The 16,175-nt window shown below is 47.1% G+C and overlaps 1 long non-coding RNA gene across 1 annotated transcript; it reads left to right on the forward strand.

The window, feature by feature from the left end:
* The first annotated feature begins 238 nt into the window (after positions 1 to 238).
* Positions 239 to 14,556, forward strand: LOC138786237 (uncharacterized). Its single transcript, XR_011362199.1, has 3 exons — positions 239 to 315; positions 13,798 to 14,171; positions 14,273 to 14,556. It is a non-coding gene; the product is annotated as an uncharacterized lncRNA (long non-coding RNA).
* Positions 14,557 to 16,175: the final 1,619 nt, after the last annotated feature.

The following is a 16,175-nucleotide window of genomic DNA, read 5'->3' on the forward strand; positions in this document are numbered from 1 at the left end:
CACATAGTAGTTCGTTTGGGGCGCTCCAGCAGACAGACAGAAAGCACATGTAACTTCTGTTTCTAAGTTAGATGTGCAGCTGTCTGCCAGAGCGCCCCCCCCTCCTGCCTCCTGCAGTGGTATAATCCTCCTCTCCACTCTCCGTGCTTGCTGCAGGGCATCTTTGTTGCTGATTGGTGGAACTGTTGGAGCTCCCCTGCTGTTCCACCAATCAGCTTAGCTGCTCTGTGAAGAGAGACAGGCGGCCAGAGCAGAGAGAGAGAGGAAGCGCCCCTCCCCTGGCTGACCCGTCCTGACAGAACAGCAGCAGACAGTGTGAGTAATATCCCTGCTTTACCTCCATCTCTGCTCATGCTGTGATCCTGTCAGGTAGCTGGGAGTGGGCTGTGACAGGGACAGCAAAGCTTTACACTGAGGTGGGGGCAGCACAGCACTGAGGTGGGGGCAGCACAGCACTGAGGTGGGGGCAGCACAGCACTGAGGTGGGGACAGCATAGCACTGAGGTGGGGACAGCAGTCCTGTCACAGCTGGGATGGAGGAGGAGAGGGGGATGAGACCATTCTCCTGCTGTGTCTCCCTATCTGTAACTTTGATTTATTGGGGCAGGTGAGGTTTAACCCTTACACTGCAGCTAATGACACAGAAATATATGGTGAAAAGCAGTGAAAGAGTTAAACCTGACTTGCTGTAATAAATAAAAGTCACAGCTAAGGAGGCAGGAGAGGCCAGATGTGTGTATACTATGGGGGTCCTAATACACAGGACATGATGAGTGCAGCCAGTGCCATACATCAGCAGCAGCAGCAGCAGCCCACCCCAAGACAGATCCCATTCACTTTAATTGTAGTCAGCTAGTGACTGGTCAGGCCACTTCCCATTGATATACACAAATGTAACGACTGAATAGTGGGATACGCTGCACTATTGTGGCCTGTTACATGTGCGTATACCAGCAGGACGCGGTCTGACCATAGTCACCAGCTGAGGTGACGGGAACGCGGCCCAATTATGGTGGGAGGCTGATAGCTAATGCTGCGTTTACACGTAACGATTATTGGCCCGATCATACGATTAGCGATGTCGGATTTACGATTTTTTTTTTATAACGATCAGCGTTTAAATGGTACAATATATCGTACGAATATTCGCACTGCGATGGTTTTGCGATCGTTTAAGCCTATCTCACACATTGGTTAAATCGGCGAACGACTGTTCACACGGAACAATTTGCGAATTTTTTGCGTACGATGAACGACGATTTGTCGTCGTTGCTGCGTTTACACGTGCGATTATCGCTCGAATTCGACCGTTATCGCGCAAATTCGCACGATAATCGTTACGTGTAAACGCAGCATAAGATACACTGCATACATGCTGCAGCAATCTAATATATATATTATAAAATAGCCCTTACATGTCACATAGCATTTTTCAGAAAAACTACCCATTTGTTTTCAGTGTTTTTCCCCCTTTTATAGCCAGCAGGGGGTGTCAGGCTGTTTCCACATTGATGTCCAAACATGGATGAAATCGCGCTTTCCTCTCCAATAGCCGTGCAATGTTGTGGGGATTATTGGCAATATTCCACGGCTCTTGCAATAGGGACTTTGTTTTCCATGTGTTTAAAAATGCATTCTGAATGCAAATATGGAAACACAGCATTAGATGTACATTTTACTTGCTCAGGAGGATATCTGTAAGGGTGACTTTACACAGACAGATTTATATAACAGATTATTGAAGCCAAAGTCAGAAACAGACTATAAACAGAGAACAGGTCATTAAGGAAAGACTGAGATTTCTCCTCATCTCAAATCCATTCCTGGCTTTGGCTTTAAAGTTTGTAATTGTGTGGGGGCTGGGGGGGTACTTGTTTGTATGGCTGGGAGGTAGCCAGGTAGTTGTGTGAATGGCTGGGGGGGGGGGGGCGGGTAGGGTAGTTGTATGTAAGGCTGGGGGATAGTTTTGTGCATGGGGGGAGGGGTAGGGTAGTTCTGTGTATGGCTGGCGGGGGTAGTAGTGTGTATGGCTGGGGGGGTAGTAGTGTGTATGGCTGGGGGGGGTAGTAGTGTGTATGGCTGGGGGGTAGTCGGGTAGTTGTGTGAATGGCTGGGGGGGGGTAGGGTAGTTGTGTGTAAGGATGGGGGGGGTAGTTGTGTGTAAGGCTGGGGGGGTAGTAGTCTGTATGGTTGGGGGATAGTTTTGTGCATGGGGGGAGGGGTAGGGTAGTTGTGTGAATAGCTGGGGGGTTAGTTGTGTGTATGGTGGAGGAGGGGGTTGAGTGATGGGTGTTCCATGTCGTCTGCAGTAGGGATGGTCCGAATCTTCCGAGGTTCGGGTTTGTATGAATCCAAACGCTCGGCATCAGATCCCCGCTGTCTGCCTGCTCCGTGGAGAGGGTGGATACAGCCGGAGGACCGCCTGGAAAACTGGGTTACAGCCTATGGCTATGGCTGTATCCCTGTTTTCCAGGCGGTCCTCCGGCTGTATCCACCCTCTCCACGGAGCAGGCAGACAGCGGGAATCATTGCCTAGAGTTCGGGTTCGTACGAGGCTGAAGGAGCTTTATGTTACCTTAAAGGAGGGGGGGGGGGGGGCGCCGAAAAAAGGTTTCGCACAGGGCGCTATTTACCCTAAGGCCGGCCCTGATAGGAAGGTATAGAGGCTATAGGAATTTATAGAGGCTATAGGAAGGTATGAAATCTATAGGAAGGTATGGAGGCTATAGAAAGGTATGGAATCTATAGGATGGTATGGAGGCTATAGGAAGGTAAGGGAGTTATAGGAAGGTATGGAGGCTATAGGAAGGTATGAAATCTATAGGAAGGTATAGAGACTATAGGAAGGTATGGAGGCTATAGGATGGTATGAAGGCTATAGGAAGGTATAGAGACTATAGGAAGGTATAGAGACTATAGGAAATCATGGAGGCTATAGAAAGGTATGGAATCTATAGGATGGTATGGAGGCTATAGGAAGGTATGGAGGCTATAGGAAGGTATAGAGGCTATAGGAAGGTAAGGGAGCTATAGGAAGGTATAGAGGCTATAGGAAGGTATGAAATCTATAGGAGGGTATAGAGACTATAGGAAGGTATGGAGGCTATAGGATGGTATGAAGGCTATAGGAAGGTATAGAGACTATAGGAAGGTATGGAGGCTATAGGAAGGTATGAAATCTATAGGAAGGTATAGAGACTATAGGAAGGTATGGAGGCTATAGGATGGTATGAAGGCTATAGGAAGGTATAGAGACTATAGGAAGGTATGGAGGCTATAGGATGGTATGAAGGCTATAGGAAGGTATAGAGGCTATAGGAAGGTATGGAGGCTATAGGATGGTATGAAGGCTATAGGAAGGTATGGAGGCTATAGGAAGGTATGAAATCTATAGGAAGGCATAGAGACTATAGGAAGGGTTGGAGTTAGAATTAGACAAGAAAACACATAAAAACACTGCAAAGACCTGATCTGCATAACATGCCAGATACTAGCAAAATGGAAAAATACACAGACACCTCGGCTCCTCCCCTGCAACCCTGACACTAAGTGACATTACACAGTCAGGGGGGAGGGAAGGGTTAAAAGGGGCCCATTATTTGCCGCCCGCTCTCACCAGAACGCTAAAGGCTCCTTTGTTGGCGTGAACCGAGCTCCTGGGTGACAGGAATATAAATAATGTCTCCACTCGTCCCCAGTTCTCAAAAATAACATCAAAAGCCGCAAACATCAAAGATGCAGTGAAATCCTGTGATCCATCACATCATCTCCATATTATATCCTATGTAACGTGCTGCAGTGTAAGCACTGTCACCGAACGACGGAACTTTTGTCATTTTGTAATAGAATTACTTTTTAGGGTATAAACCCACACACCGTATATGCAGCAGATACGCAACAAATATGCGGCAGATTTGTTGGTACAGATTTGATGCTGTGTTCTGTTATTTAGATCTAATCTGCTGCGAGTTTGCTGCGAGTTTGCTGCGTATCGCAGCAGTAAAAACGCTGCATATACGGTGTGTGGGTTTATACCCTTAAGCACTTTTGCACCTGACAACACAAGGTACGTGGCTCACAAGAAGGTAGGTACGTCATCTGTGCTATGGGGCAGGGCTTAAAGGGGTTATACAGCATTAGAAAAAACACAGCTACTTTTTTGGCAAAAACAGCGTCACCCCTATCTTCAGGTTGTGTGTGGTATTACAATTTCATTCCATTCACTTCAATAAAACCAAGCTTCAAACCATACACCCACCCTGAGGGCAATATAGACATATGCCAGCTAACAGATAGTGGAAACCCGGATTGTATAAAATGTAGCAGGTTACCAAATCACCAGTCACTGAGAGATCAGGCACATTTTAGACCAGTGCTTCTCAATTCCAGTCCTCATGGCCACCAACAGGTCATGTTATAAGGATATCAAATAGAAAGAACACCTGCGATAATACATGATGCACTGACTATAATTATATCACCTCTAAGGAAACCCTAAAAACATGACCTGTTGGTCACCATGAGCACTGGAATTGAGAAGCACTGATTTAGGCTATCGACTCCCCAGTGAGTTTCAGTTCTTCACCAGTTTCAATAAATGAGTTTGCTGTCAACAAATGAGAGCAAATCCATTCTAGACAAGGTCTCTGAGCTCTACAGCCTGGACTCCAGACTGATACATTGTACATAGCTAGTCCTGCTCTCCGCTGAGAAGTGATACAATTGTATCCAGTCTAGACAATGCTCTGTGAGCTCTACAGCCTGGACCCCAGACTGATACATTGTACATAGCTAGTCCTGCTCTCCGCTGAGAAGTGATACAGTTGTATCCAGTGTAGACAATGCTCTGTGAGCTCTAAAGCCTGGACTCCAGACTGATACATTGTACATAGCTAGTCCTGCTCTCTGCTGAGAAGTGATACAATTGTATCCAGTCTAGACAATGCTCTGTGAGCTCTACAGCCTGGACTCCAGACTGATACATTGTACATAGCTAGTCCTGCTCTCCGCTGAGAATTGATACAATTATATCCAGTCTAGACAATGCTCTGTGAGCTCTACAGCCTGGACCCCAGACTGATACATTGTACATAGCTAGTCCTGCTCTCCGCTGAGAAGTAAGACAGTTGTATCCAGTCTAGACAATGCTCTGTGAGCTCTACAGCCTGGACCCCAGACTGATACATTGTACATAGCTAGTCCTGCTCTCCGCTGAGAAGTAAGACAGTTGTATCCAGTCTAGACAATGCTCTGTGAGCTCTACAGCCTGGACCCCAGACTGATACATTGTACATAGCTAGTCCTGCTCTCCGCTGAGAAGTAAGACAGTTGTATCCAGTCTAGACAATGCTCTGTAGCTTTTATTTCTCCTGATTACCATTTTCATCTATCATTGTGAAAAGTCTCTTGCATTCTCTGTACTGGCCTGCAGGTGTCACTGTTCCTATTGCTCCCTACGGAGATCCGTCTGTGTCCAGTGTGGATTGCAGTGTTGACAATGTATTGAGGTGTAAGACAATGACGTAAAAAATAAAATAAAATAAAATTTAGAGTGAACAACAACATTGTAAAAAAATGTGGACGTGGAAGAGTAAAAACAGCCCCATGAATGGAACAGAGACTTCAAAGATTAGTCCACTAGGCCCTAAAGCATGGATGGTAAACCGTCGGCCCTCCAGTGGTTGCAAAACTACAATTCCCATATTGCCTGGACAGGCTGTCCAGGCATGATGGTAATTGTAGTTTTGCGACAGGCGGAGGGCAAAAGGTTCTCTATGTCTGTCCTAAAGAAAGACGGTGAAGAGGAAGTAGACTCTGTCATTTGGAGGAAAGGGGGTTTCCTTCCCACATGCCTCAAGAAAGATCTGCAGTCAATGTCATACAGCTGAGAAAGCATAGACAGATAGGTAGTCTCCATTCCACAGGTAGGCCATTGAGCAGGCTGAGCAATATCAGATCTTTGAGAAGTAGAAGTCTTCCTCCACGCAAAGAGGCCTGTGGGAGACATCACGATGAGGAGTGTGGTATGATAAGGTGCTGACATTCAGCAATGAAAGAGGGGCGAGGGGCTGTGGTGATCGCTGCTGCAGGAGGAAGGCACCAGGTGCTATGGGTGGGTGCTCGGCAGTGTCTGTCACGGACATGAGAGTCAGCCAGGAGAGCGCCACCATCAGGTGTTGACTGTGGAGAACACCTATAGGGAGATTTATCAAACTGGTGTAAAGTAGAATTGTCTTAGTTGCCCCTAGCAACCAATCAGATTCCACCCTTCATTTTTCAAATAATCTGTGTGGAATGAAAAGTGGAATCTGATTGTTGCTAGGTGCAACTAAGACAATGCTACTATACACCAGTTTGATAAATCTCCCCCCTAGTGTCTTAACAGAGTTCGTGTTTCTGGATTTGAAAAGGATCCCTGGCTCAGCACCAAGAAAGAATAATGGAGCTAAATGGGAAAGCCCTTGAGCTAAGGGCACCTGAGGCCTAGTGGAGGTCTATCTTCCCCCTGTTATCAGTGAGTATAAAGATGGCCGCTATTCGGGTTACTGTCCTTGTGATACAGGCAATTGGATAAACTGTAATGTATAAGCATTGGTGCCATTCTTATTCATACTTTATTTACATGGCACCCGTGACATCCCCCGCGTAAGAAGGCAATGGAGGCGCCGGCGGCACCGCATCTCCTCATTAGAAAACCATGCCAACTTTCAGCAGCATCCTGTCACATTATCTGGGCTTTACAAGAGCATCATGTTCTTTTTTGTAGGCCTCGCAGGCTCTCCTGTTGTTTTATCTGTCTCGGACTATTTCATAACTACTGAAGCAGCGTAATTTGTTCAACTGTGTCCATTCAGCCAGCCGCCACTCATGGCATTCACTATTCATCCCGTTTTTATTTCATCCGGAACTGGCATAAAATGGCCATTAGTTACGTATGTATGAAAGGTTCATTATAGGAAGTCCGTCCATACTGACTTCCTCCATGGTGACATGTCTGTATTTATAGGAATGCACTTCAAGAGATGACTGCTTGATTCATGCAGCCAGCGGGCCGATTCCACTATCTGAACCCCCCTGGGGCATTGTGTACACCAAACGAAAATCAAAGCTTCGCCATGGTGAGAACTCTTTGTATTCACAGCTGTCTGCTCCGTTTCTTCCTAAGTCACTCTCTAACACTTCTGACCTGATATGGGTATATCATGCCCGTGATAGGCTGGGCCTTGTGGTGCACTGCAGCCCTGTCGTAGTAAGGCAAATCCCACGCTCCCTTAGGGCCCTTTTACATGGATTGATAATCGGCTGAATGGTCCCGATGCAGCCGATTATCGCTCAGTGTAACAGAGACAACGATCAGCCGACAAAACGATCATTGGTTGATCGTTTCTTTTAGGTCCAGATCTAAAATCAGCCATCGACCGCGCATAACTACGCATAAGGCTGGGTTCACGCTACCTTTTTGCAATCCATTTTTTTTTGCAGGTACATTTTAAGGCATTCACAGATGTTGGTTGGTAGGGCAGTGCTAAATCTAATGCTACCCTAGTGCTACGCTGTGGCTTTCCTAATCTCTGAAGGGTGATATTCACACCAGTTGGTCCAAGCTAGCTGCAGTTCCCTTACACAGGATGCAGGTCTGAATGGTGACATGACATGGCAGTCATGAAGCATCAGGCCTGGCCAGAGGCCCTCTACAGACTCCAGTTTAAACATAACAATGGTCCTTCCTCCTAATCCTAATCTTGGTGCTTCCAGAAGACGAGCAGAAGGAGAAGTACAGTAGTTTTTCTCCACAGGATCAATTGTGAAGAAAATGGATTCAGCAAATAGGGGTGATGAAGGTGGGTACAGAGAGTCTACCTCCAGTGAAAAGACCAAGATAGCTGAGCGTGGAGCTGCATGTGTGAGGAAGGAGGGTCTCCTCCACACCAGAGGCTAGGGAAACTGCTGGGTGGCTAGGTTCTGAGACCTCATCGGGAGTCTGTCTCTGAGCTAAAAAGGTGCTGTGGTGCCCAGATCTGCAGAGGAAAGCTAAGGAACTACGGTGGGAAAAGAGTCCAAGACTAATGCGGATGCACCAGGCTGCCCAGTGAAAAGCGACATTCCCTTAAGGGTCAGCAGGAAGAGGCCAACTGACAGGCCAAGAGTAGAGCTGAACAAGATTGGGACAGCAGTGACATCACCCCTGTAGCCACCAGGAACTGTAAATAGGTAAATATGGTTACTATTCCAAGTTGACTATTCCTGTGTTGCCCATGGAGCTGGTAGCTACAACACACAAGTGTTAACTCTTGAGATGAGCGAAACTGCAGTAAATTCTGTGTCACGAACAACCGAACTCTCTGCATTTGACTCCCGGTGGCTGAAAACGTGGCCTATGGCCTATAGCTGTATCCGTGTTTTCCAGGGCTCCCTAGGGATGCATCCATCGTCTTCAGACGCCTGGAGTTAAATGCTGAGTGTTTGGCAGACTGCACATAGACCCATGGCAAACAACAACCAGCTGCCAGGAATAAAGACATAGACACCAATATAACTTTTATACGGTGTGGTGATCGGCCACAGCTTTCAATTATTATTTCTTTAACCAAACCAATAACTGAGCATGTAGTGCCAAACTCTTAGACCGAGGGGTGTAAGGGACATGCTGAACGACAGACTCCTGCCGGGCATGTCCGCCTTACTAACCCCAAACAACTGCTTAGCCAGTAATTTCCGCCAGATGTGATTTAAAGCAAAATGTACCAGCAGTATATTCACTTTAAGATTTTCACATGGATAGAACGGCGCGGGCCATGGCTCCATGAGAATCAATGGAGCCGCATTATAGAGACCAGCCTACCTCCAGTGCTTTAGCCCCGGCCGGTGCCTGGGAATAGAATGGCGCCGTATGCGCCAGTGCCGTTTTATCCATGTGAAATTCTTAAAGTGTATGCACTGCTGGTAGTAAAATAACAAAAGTAGTATAATAACAAAAGAAAGCACAAATAGAAACAAAACACCATGTGTCAGGACTGTATCTTTGTGGAGCGTCATGCGTCCCTCTGCTCATGCTGTGCGGCCGAGAAGGTGCTGATTTTCTTGCATTCTGTTTGTGTTTTGTTTTGTAGTGTGTGAACACTGGTTATTTGCTCACCTTGAGAGACACACCCGACTTTACCTGCTGAGTTCTGTCTGGCCATGTCAGGGTTAATCTGTGTTTTGGTTCTGCTGTGACTGACAGGTCTTCCTGCCAGTGGATCTGTTTTGTTCTCAGCTGTCTGTGCTTGGAGTTCAGGGGGATGGTCCAATTATGTTCTGGATCAGAACCCTGGCCTCCTATATAACTACCTCAGTCTGGGATATCTTGGCTGGATATTGAGCTTGTCTCTGCCTGGTTCTGTGTTTCTATTCTTGCTCTGTTGATTCTGACCCTGCTTGTTTGCTGCCTGCCCCTGACCATACTGCCTGTATATTGACTTTGCCTTCGGATTGTGATTTTGTACTTTTGCTGCCCGTTTGTTGTGACCCGGACTGTTGACCATTCTTTATTGTGTTTTGTCTGTCTGTCTTGTCCTTGTGTCCCACCTAGCCAGCGCAGGGACTGCCGCCCAGTTGCTCGCCGCCATTTTAGGGCGGATTGTGGCAAATAGGTAGAGGACAGTGGGCGGGGCTGAGCTTAGGGCTCACTGTTTGTCTTGTCCTGCTGTCCGGTTCCTGACAGAATATCCGGCCAGAAAATTTTTTTACTCCTTACCTGAGGCTAGTATGGACTCAGCACAGGAGTTGTCTGCCCACTTTGAGGGTCTTGCGGCCCTCGTTTCTGAGCTGGCCAAGCAAGTCCAGCTATTGGCCCAGCAGCTACCAGCTACCACTCCTGCCATCCCAGTGGTCACGCTCAAGGAGCCTGACAAGTTTTCAGGGGACCTGAACACATATGTGACATTCAGAGATGCTTGGGTCAGTCACCCCACCCCTAGCTCCCTTGAAGAGGCCATTTCCCTGGCGATTACCATTGATCGCACACTAAGACCACGCCTAGACCACCCCTGTGTCATTAATGTTCCTTCTTCTGTCCCCTCCAAACCTCTGCCTACTATGTTTCGTCCTCTGGTCACCGTGGAGGAACCTCCGGAACTGGGCAAAATTAATAGATCCCTGGCCCGCAAAGAACACAGAAGAAGGAATGGACTCTGTTTTTATTGTGGCGAAAGTGGACACTACATCAGCTTTTGTGCCAAGCGTCCCTCGAGGCCAGATCATCAGCGTCCAGGTGACTACCAGGAGGGTCATCTGGGCGCCCAGGTGGGTGTAGTTAGTGTGTGTCCCGCCGAGGATACCAAGTCTGCTGATTTGTGTAAGGTGGAAATTGGCTCTGTATATCCTGGTGATTGTGCCATATCTGTGTCTTCATGTAATGCTGAAATTGGCTCTGTGTCTGGTACCGATTTGAGCGGTTATGGGAGATCTGTCAGGAGACCAGTTGTCCATCACTTGGAGTCTGATTCTGATGAATGGGAGACGGACGATGAGATCTCTAGCGATGTTGAGACATGTATTGTAAGAGGTCCGTTTCCTCCCAGGTCTGGTTCGTCTGGTGAGGGTCCTGAGGCCCCTCATAAAAGGGGGGGTACTGTCAGGACTGTATCTTTGTGGAGCGTCATGCGTCCCTCTGCTCATGCTGTGCGGCCGAGAAGGTGCTGATTTTCTTGCATTCTGTTTGTGTTTTGTTTTGTAGTGTGTGAACACTGGTTATTTGCTCACCTTGAGAGACACACCCGACTTTACCTGCTGAGTTCTGTCTGGCCATGTCAGGGTTAATCTGTGTTTTGGTTCTGCTGTGACTGACAGGTCTTCCTGCCAGTGGATCTGTTTTGTTCTCAGCTGTCTGTGCTTGGAGTTCAGGGGGATGGTCCAATTATGTTCTGGATCAGAACCCTGGCCTCCTATATAACTACCTCAGTCTGGGATATCTTGGCTGGATATTGAGCTTGTCTCTGCCTGGTTCTGTGTTTCTATTCTTGCTCTGTTGATTCTGACCCTGCTTTGCCTTTCTGACCATTCTTGTTTGCTGCCTGCCCCTGACCATACTGCCTGTATATTGACTTTGCCTTCGGATTGTGATTTTGTACTTTTGCTGCCCGTTTGTTGTGACCCGGACTGTTGACCATTCGTTATTGTGTTTTGTCTGTCTGTCTTGTCCTTGTGTCCCACCTAGCCAGCGCAGGGACTGCCGCCCAGTTGCTCGCCGCCATTTTAGGGCGGATTGTGGCAAATAGGTAGAGGACAGTGGGCGGGGCTGAGCTTAGGGCTCACTGTTTGTCTTGTCCTGCTGTCCGGTTCCTAACACCATGACAAACCAAGACCAAAAGGGAGGGCAGGTGGTCAAACCGGCTGCAGGTCAGTCCTGTAGAGATTCAGGAAGAGGAAGTTCAGGTGACTAAAGGGATAGGGAGGGATTAAAGCAAGGAGGGAAACCAGCCCATTGGCCACAGAGCTCATAGGAAACATACAAGAGCTGTGCCTGCAAGGGGAGAGGGGTGTGGGGAGCAGTTACAGCCTCACAGTATCTTTTAACCCTTTCCTGGCAGGTGCTAATAATCAGGTTTTAGGAGGGAATAGAGGAGGGTGCATGTGCAGTCAGTGTGCACCCTCCATATCCATCCAGGTGCCTTCCATTTTGTTAAACTGAATTTAGTAGTAGTTTCACTCATCTCCTCATCTCCAATTTGTTCCTTCATGTAAAGAGACTTTGTTCACACATGCATACTTTTGGATGTACAACAAAGAGTTAAACTGCTGCATTTTCTATCTTATTAGTTGCACGCCATTGCACCACCTGCATCATACACCTGAAACAACTTTTTCTTCTTCCATGTTCTGACACTGGCAGCTCAGACAAACAGAAATCTAAGACTCAGAGACCCCCAGGTGTTTAATGCGTCAGTCACTGTGTCTGAAAGTGTAAAGCTCATAAACCTCTGGTTCTCAGGCTGGGTTTAACTCCTGCACATGACATTGAACCGATCCATATGATCTGGGCTTTACCTGTATGGCAATGTACTATACCTCCCAACCTGGTACCCTTGGAGGATGGGTAACATTTTCTGCTGATATAAACATCTATCGACCAAATACTAAAATTTAGGGTGCCTTCACACACAACATATTCACAGCAGATTTCTCGCTGCGAATTTGCAGCAAAATCCGCTGCGGATACTTGACCATTCACTTCAATAGGCTGACATACTCTCATCGGGATTGTCATCCGCGAAAAATCCGCTGCAGATACGTTGTGAAGGCAACGGATACGTTGTGTGTGTGTGTGTGTGTGTGTGTGTGAAGGCACCCTAAACAGATCAGATTATGGAATTCACTTTCTGCTCCTCACCGGCCAGCATCAGGATATCGTATGCGCCTATTCACCTAGTGTCAGGATCCTCATCTCTCATCTCTGATGCTTTGATTGGATAGCGGTCACTAAGAGCATCTCTCACTTAGGAGGACCTGTCCTGTATCATAGAGACGTTTATGAAAATTCAAAAACACTGTGCAATACCTCAATTCTCCTATGGTGGCACTGCACCAAAAAACTATTATATGCTGGGGGCCTGATACTGGGGTATGTAATATGCTGGGGGCATGATACTGGGGTCTTTAATATGCTGGGGGCATGATACTGGGGTCTGTAATATGCTGGTGGCATGATACTGGGGTCTGTAATAAGCTGGGGCCTGATTCTAGGGTCTGTAATATGCTGGGAGCCTGATACTGGGGTCTGTAATATGCTGGAGGCCTCATAATGGGGTCTGTAATATGGTGGGGTCTGATACTGGGGTCTGTAATATGTTGGGGCCTGATTCTAGGGTCTGTAATATACTGGGGGCATGATACTGGGGTCTGTAATATGCTGGTGGCATGATACTGGGGTCTGTAATAAGCTGGGGCCTGATTCTAGGGTCTGTAATATGCTGGGAGCCTGATACTGGGGTCTGTAAAATGCTGGAGGCCTCATAATGGGGTCTGTAATATGGTAGGGGCCTGATTCTAGGGTCTGTAATATGCTGGGGTCTGATACTGGGGTCTGTAATATGTTGGGGCCTGATTCTAGGGTCTGTAATATGCTGGGGGTCTGATACTGGGGTCTGTAATATGCTGGGGGCCTGATACTGGGGTCTATAATATGCTGGGGGCCGGATTCTAGGGTCTGTAATATGCTGGGACAGTATATGGGAAAAAAATTCAGAAAAAAACACACCCACAATAAACCAAACACCCAACAAACTACACCCATAATGAAAGGGGGGGGGGGGGGTTCCTTCCCTTCCTCTGGATCACTTGGTGGTGACTCTTCATGTTCAAGATCCACTGGGGCCAGAAAAGCCACAAGCCGCATCATATAAAAGTATATGGGACCCCTGCCTATCACTGGGGAAGGGGGGGGGGGGCTCTTAGAGGGGTGTTAATGACCACAGGGATCACTTGTGATTATCAGCTGGATTTGTAGCTGTTATATGGTCCATATGGGCATCATAAACAATGAAAGAGGTCAGCATGCGGGCCATTGGACCTCAGGCATTAGTGGTCTGTTGTGTTTCCATTGTGAAATCCCATTAGATTTGATGTCAATTAAAATCGAAAGGAATTAAATGAGGAAAATAAACTTTTGGGGAGATGGTTGTTACATTTGTCACCACCCATCTTGGACTTACCCGCTCTCTCATCCCCACCTATGATGTATATTCTGCATTCCCACAGTACAACCCCCCATACAATAAGCCACTGACAAACAATTGCTATGTTATATCTCTGCTGCAGCAAGGAAATCCATTCTCCATTGCTGGATAGAACCCTCTCCACCAACATGATGACTTCTTCTCGAGAAGCCGCTTCATCTCTGGGACTGGAGCTTGTGCAGCCCTGCAGTTCCTGACGCAGCCACTGGTGGCAGCAGAAAGGTAATGTCACCCAATACTGCTGCCTTTCAATGTATAAATGTTAAAACCTAAACCAGTAATCCCCACCCTGGGCCGCAGTTGCTTAATAAGCCCCTTGAGTATGTTTCAGAAAATACAGGATGTCCAGGGACATATGGAATCAGTCAGCGAGGATTTGCAAGAATGTAACCGAGGATGATTTTTCGAATATTTCTGCCTACTAGGAGAGCAGTTGCATCTTGCGCCGCCATCACTGTATGAAAACAGTTGTTTGTTAGTGTTGAATAGATGTTTTTGTAAGTATAAAGTGTATGAATATTCATCCGGGGGTCTCACATATCTCCTCTTGTCTCTAGATCTTCTGAAAGCCCCCGTTGGAAGTTCTCATAAGGGCCAACAGTAAATTTGGAGTCTCTCTTTCTGGCCGGGTCTCTAACAAGTGGGGCAATGGAGAAGTTGGATTAAAGAATAAAATTGAAAGCCAAACTGGGCACTTCCTGTCTTTCAGATCTTCTAACATGTAAATTGAGCAGCACAAAGAGGATTAAGGGGCAGAATTGTGTGAGTGAACTGCAGGACTTTATCTAGAGCCAGGGGTCCCATGTGCTCGGAATATCAATGGCCTCTTCTTCAGTGGGAGCTGCTCTGATCTGCATACTAACACTGGGCCGCTATTCTTCTCCAGGTTGCACCAACTAAAAACCTGGGAACTGTCTCATTTATCTCGGATTGTCCTATAAATTGTTTGTACAGATGCTGGATGGCTTGGGAATATGGGCTGCGTTCGCGTTCTGAAGCCTTCGTTAAAATAGTTAGAAAGAATTCCCTAAAGGGGTTGTCCAGAATGAGAAAAAGGGTCTGCTTTTTTTTAATAACTAACAGTGCCCCATCTTGCATGGCTCATGTTTAGTATTGTGGTATTTAGGTGAATGAGGCTGATCTGCAGTACCAGACATGGACAGGTGTGGTGCTGTAACTAGAACAAAAATAATCTCTTTTTCTCAACCCCTTTATCTAGATTACATGCCTCCCTCTAAAGGGTAATGCCAGCCATATGTCTTATAATATAGGGGAGGGGTACATAACTCCTTACCTCCCAACTTTGCAAAGAGGGACATAGACATGCCCCAACCAAACAAAAAAACACGCCCCCTAACCATGCCCAAAGACTTCTCCCACAATCACAGGGTAGCGCAACACTTATTTTCTTATGCCACCGCTGCTACTGAATAAAATTCACTGATCAATATCACCTCATACATTCATATAGAGGTAGAGCCAGCCCTACACAGGTTCTATACACCATATACATTACAGTGCAGTTATATCCAGTGACTCACAGGGGACGTCTTCTCTGATCAGAGTCGTTCCCCTTTCATTTTCTTCTTTACGTCTTTCTTCTCCATCTGCCCTGGGCCGTTATGAGAACTTCTCCGAGCCACGAATCCACAGAATCTAACAGACAAACATATTAGGCTCCTCACTCTGGCACCATCCTCATCTCTCTACACACTGTACATCTTTATAGGCTCTTTTACACCCTCATTTAGTGGGTAGGCTCCCCCTTATAGTATATGCCACCCCTGTGTTATCCCACTTATAGATGGCCCCCCTGTGTTGTCCATCGGCCTTATACATGCCCCCCCTTATAGATTGCTCCCTTATACATGTTCCCCTTATATATGGCCCCCTTATACATGTCCCCCTTATAGATGCCCTCCTTATAGATTGCCCCCTAATACATGTCCCCCTTATGTAGTTCCCCAGACAAAAAGAAAAAGCTCACCTAACGCCTTGCTCCCCCACTGAGGCTGTCTTCTTCTCTTCCCCTGTCGGCCTGTCCCCCGGCTGACGTGCGCTCTCTGGGGTGTCCCAGGAATACCCCATCAAAGCACGCACCAGTGACCTCAGTGTGCGCCACGGCTAGTACTTCCGGTACAGGAGCGTCTCTAACAAGAGCTTCCTCTACTGGAAGTACAGGCCGGCGGCGCACACTTAGGTCACTGGTGCGTGCTCTGCTGGGGAATACACTGTGTGTATTATCCCTGTACTGTGACATCACTGTATTATCCCTGTACTGTGACATCACTGTGTGTATTATCCCTGTACTGTTACATCACTGTGTGATGATGGTTTACTATGGGAGCCCGTGTGACCATACATAGCACACAGAGGGACAGGCTCTAAAACTTCTATGGCCACTGCTGCCTGGCAATGTGTTCTCACGCATCTATAAGTAATGTGTGGATATAAAGCAAT

This window comes from Dendropsophus ebraccatus, chromosome 3 (assembly GCF_027789765.1).
Source record: "Dendropsophus ebraccatus isolate aDenEbr1 chromosome 3, aDenEbr1.pat, whole genome shotgun sequence".
Taxonomy (NCBI): domain Eukaryota; kingdom Metazoa; phylum Chordata; class Amphibia; order Anura; family Hylidae; genus Dendropsophus; species Dendropsophus ebraccatus.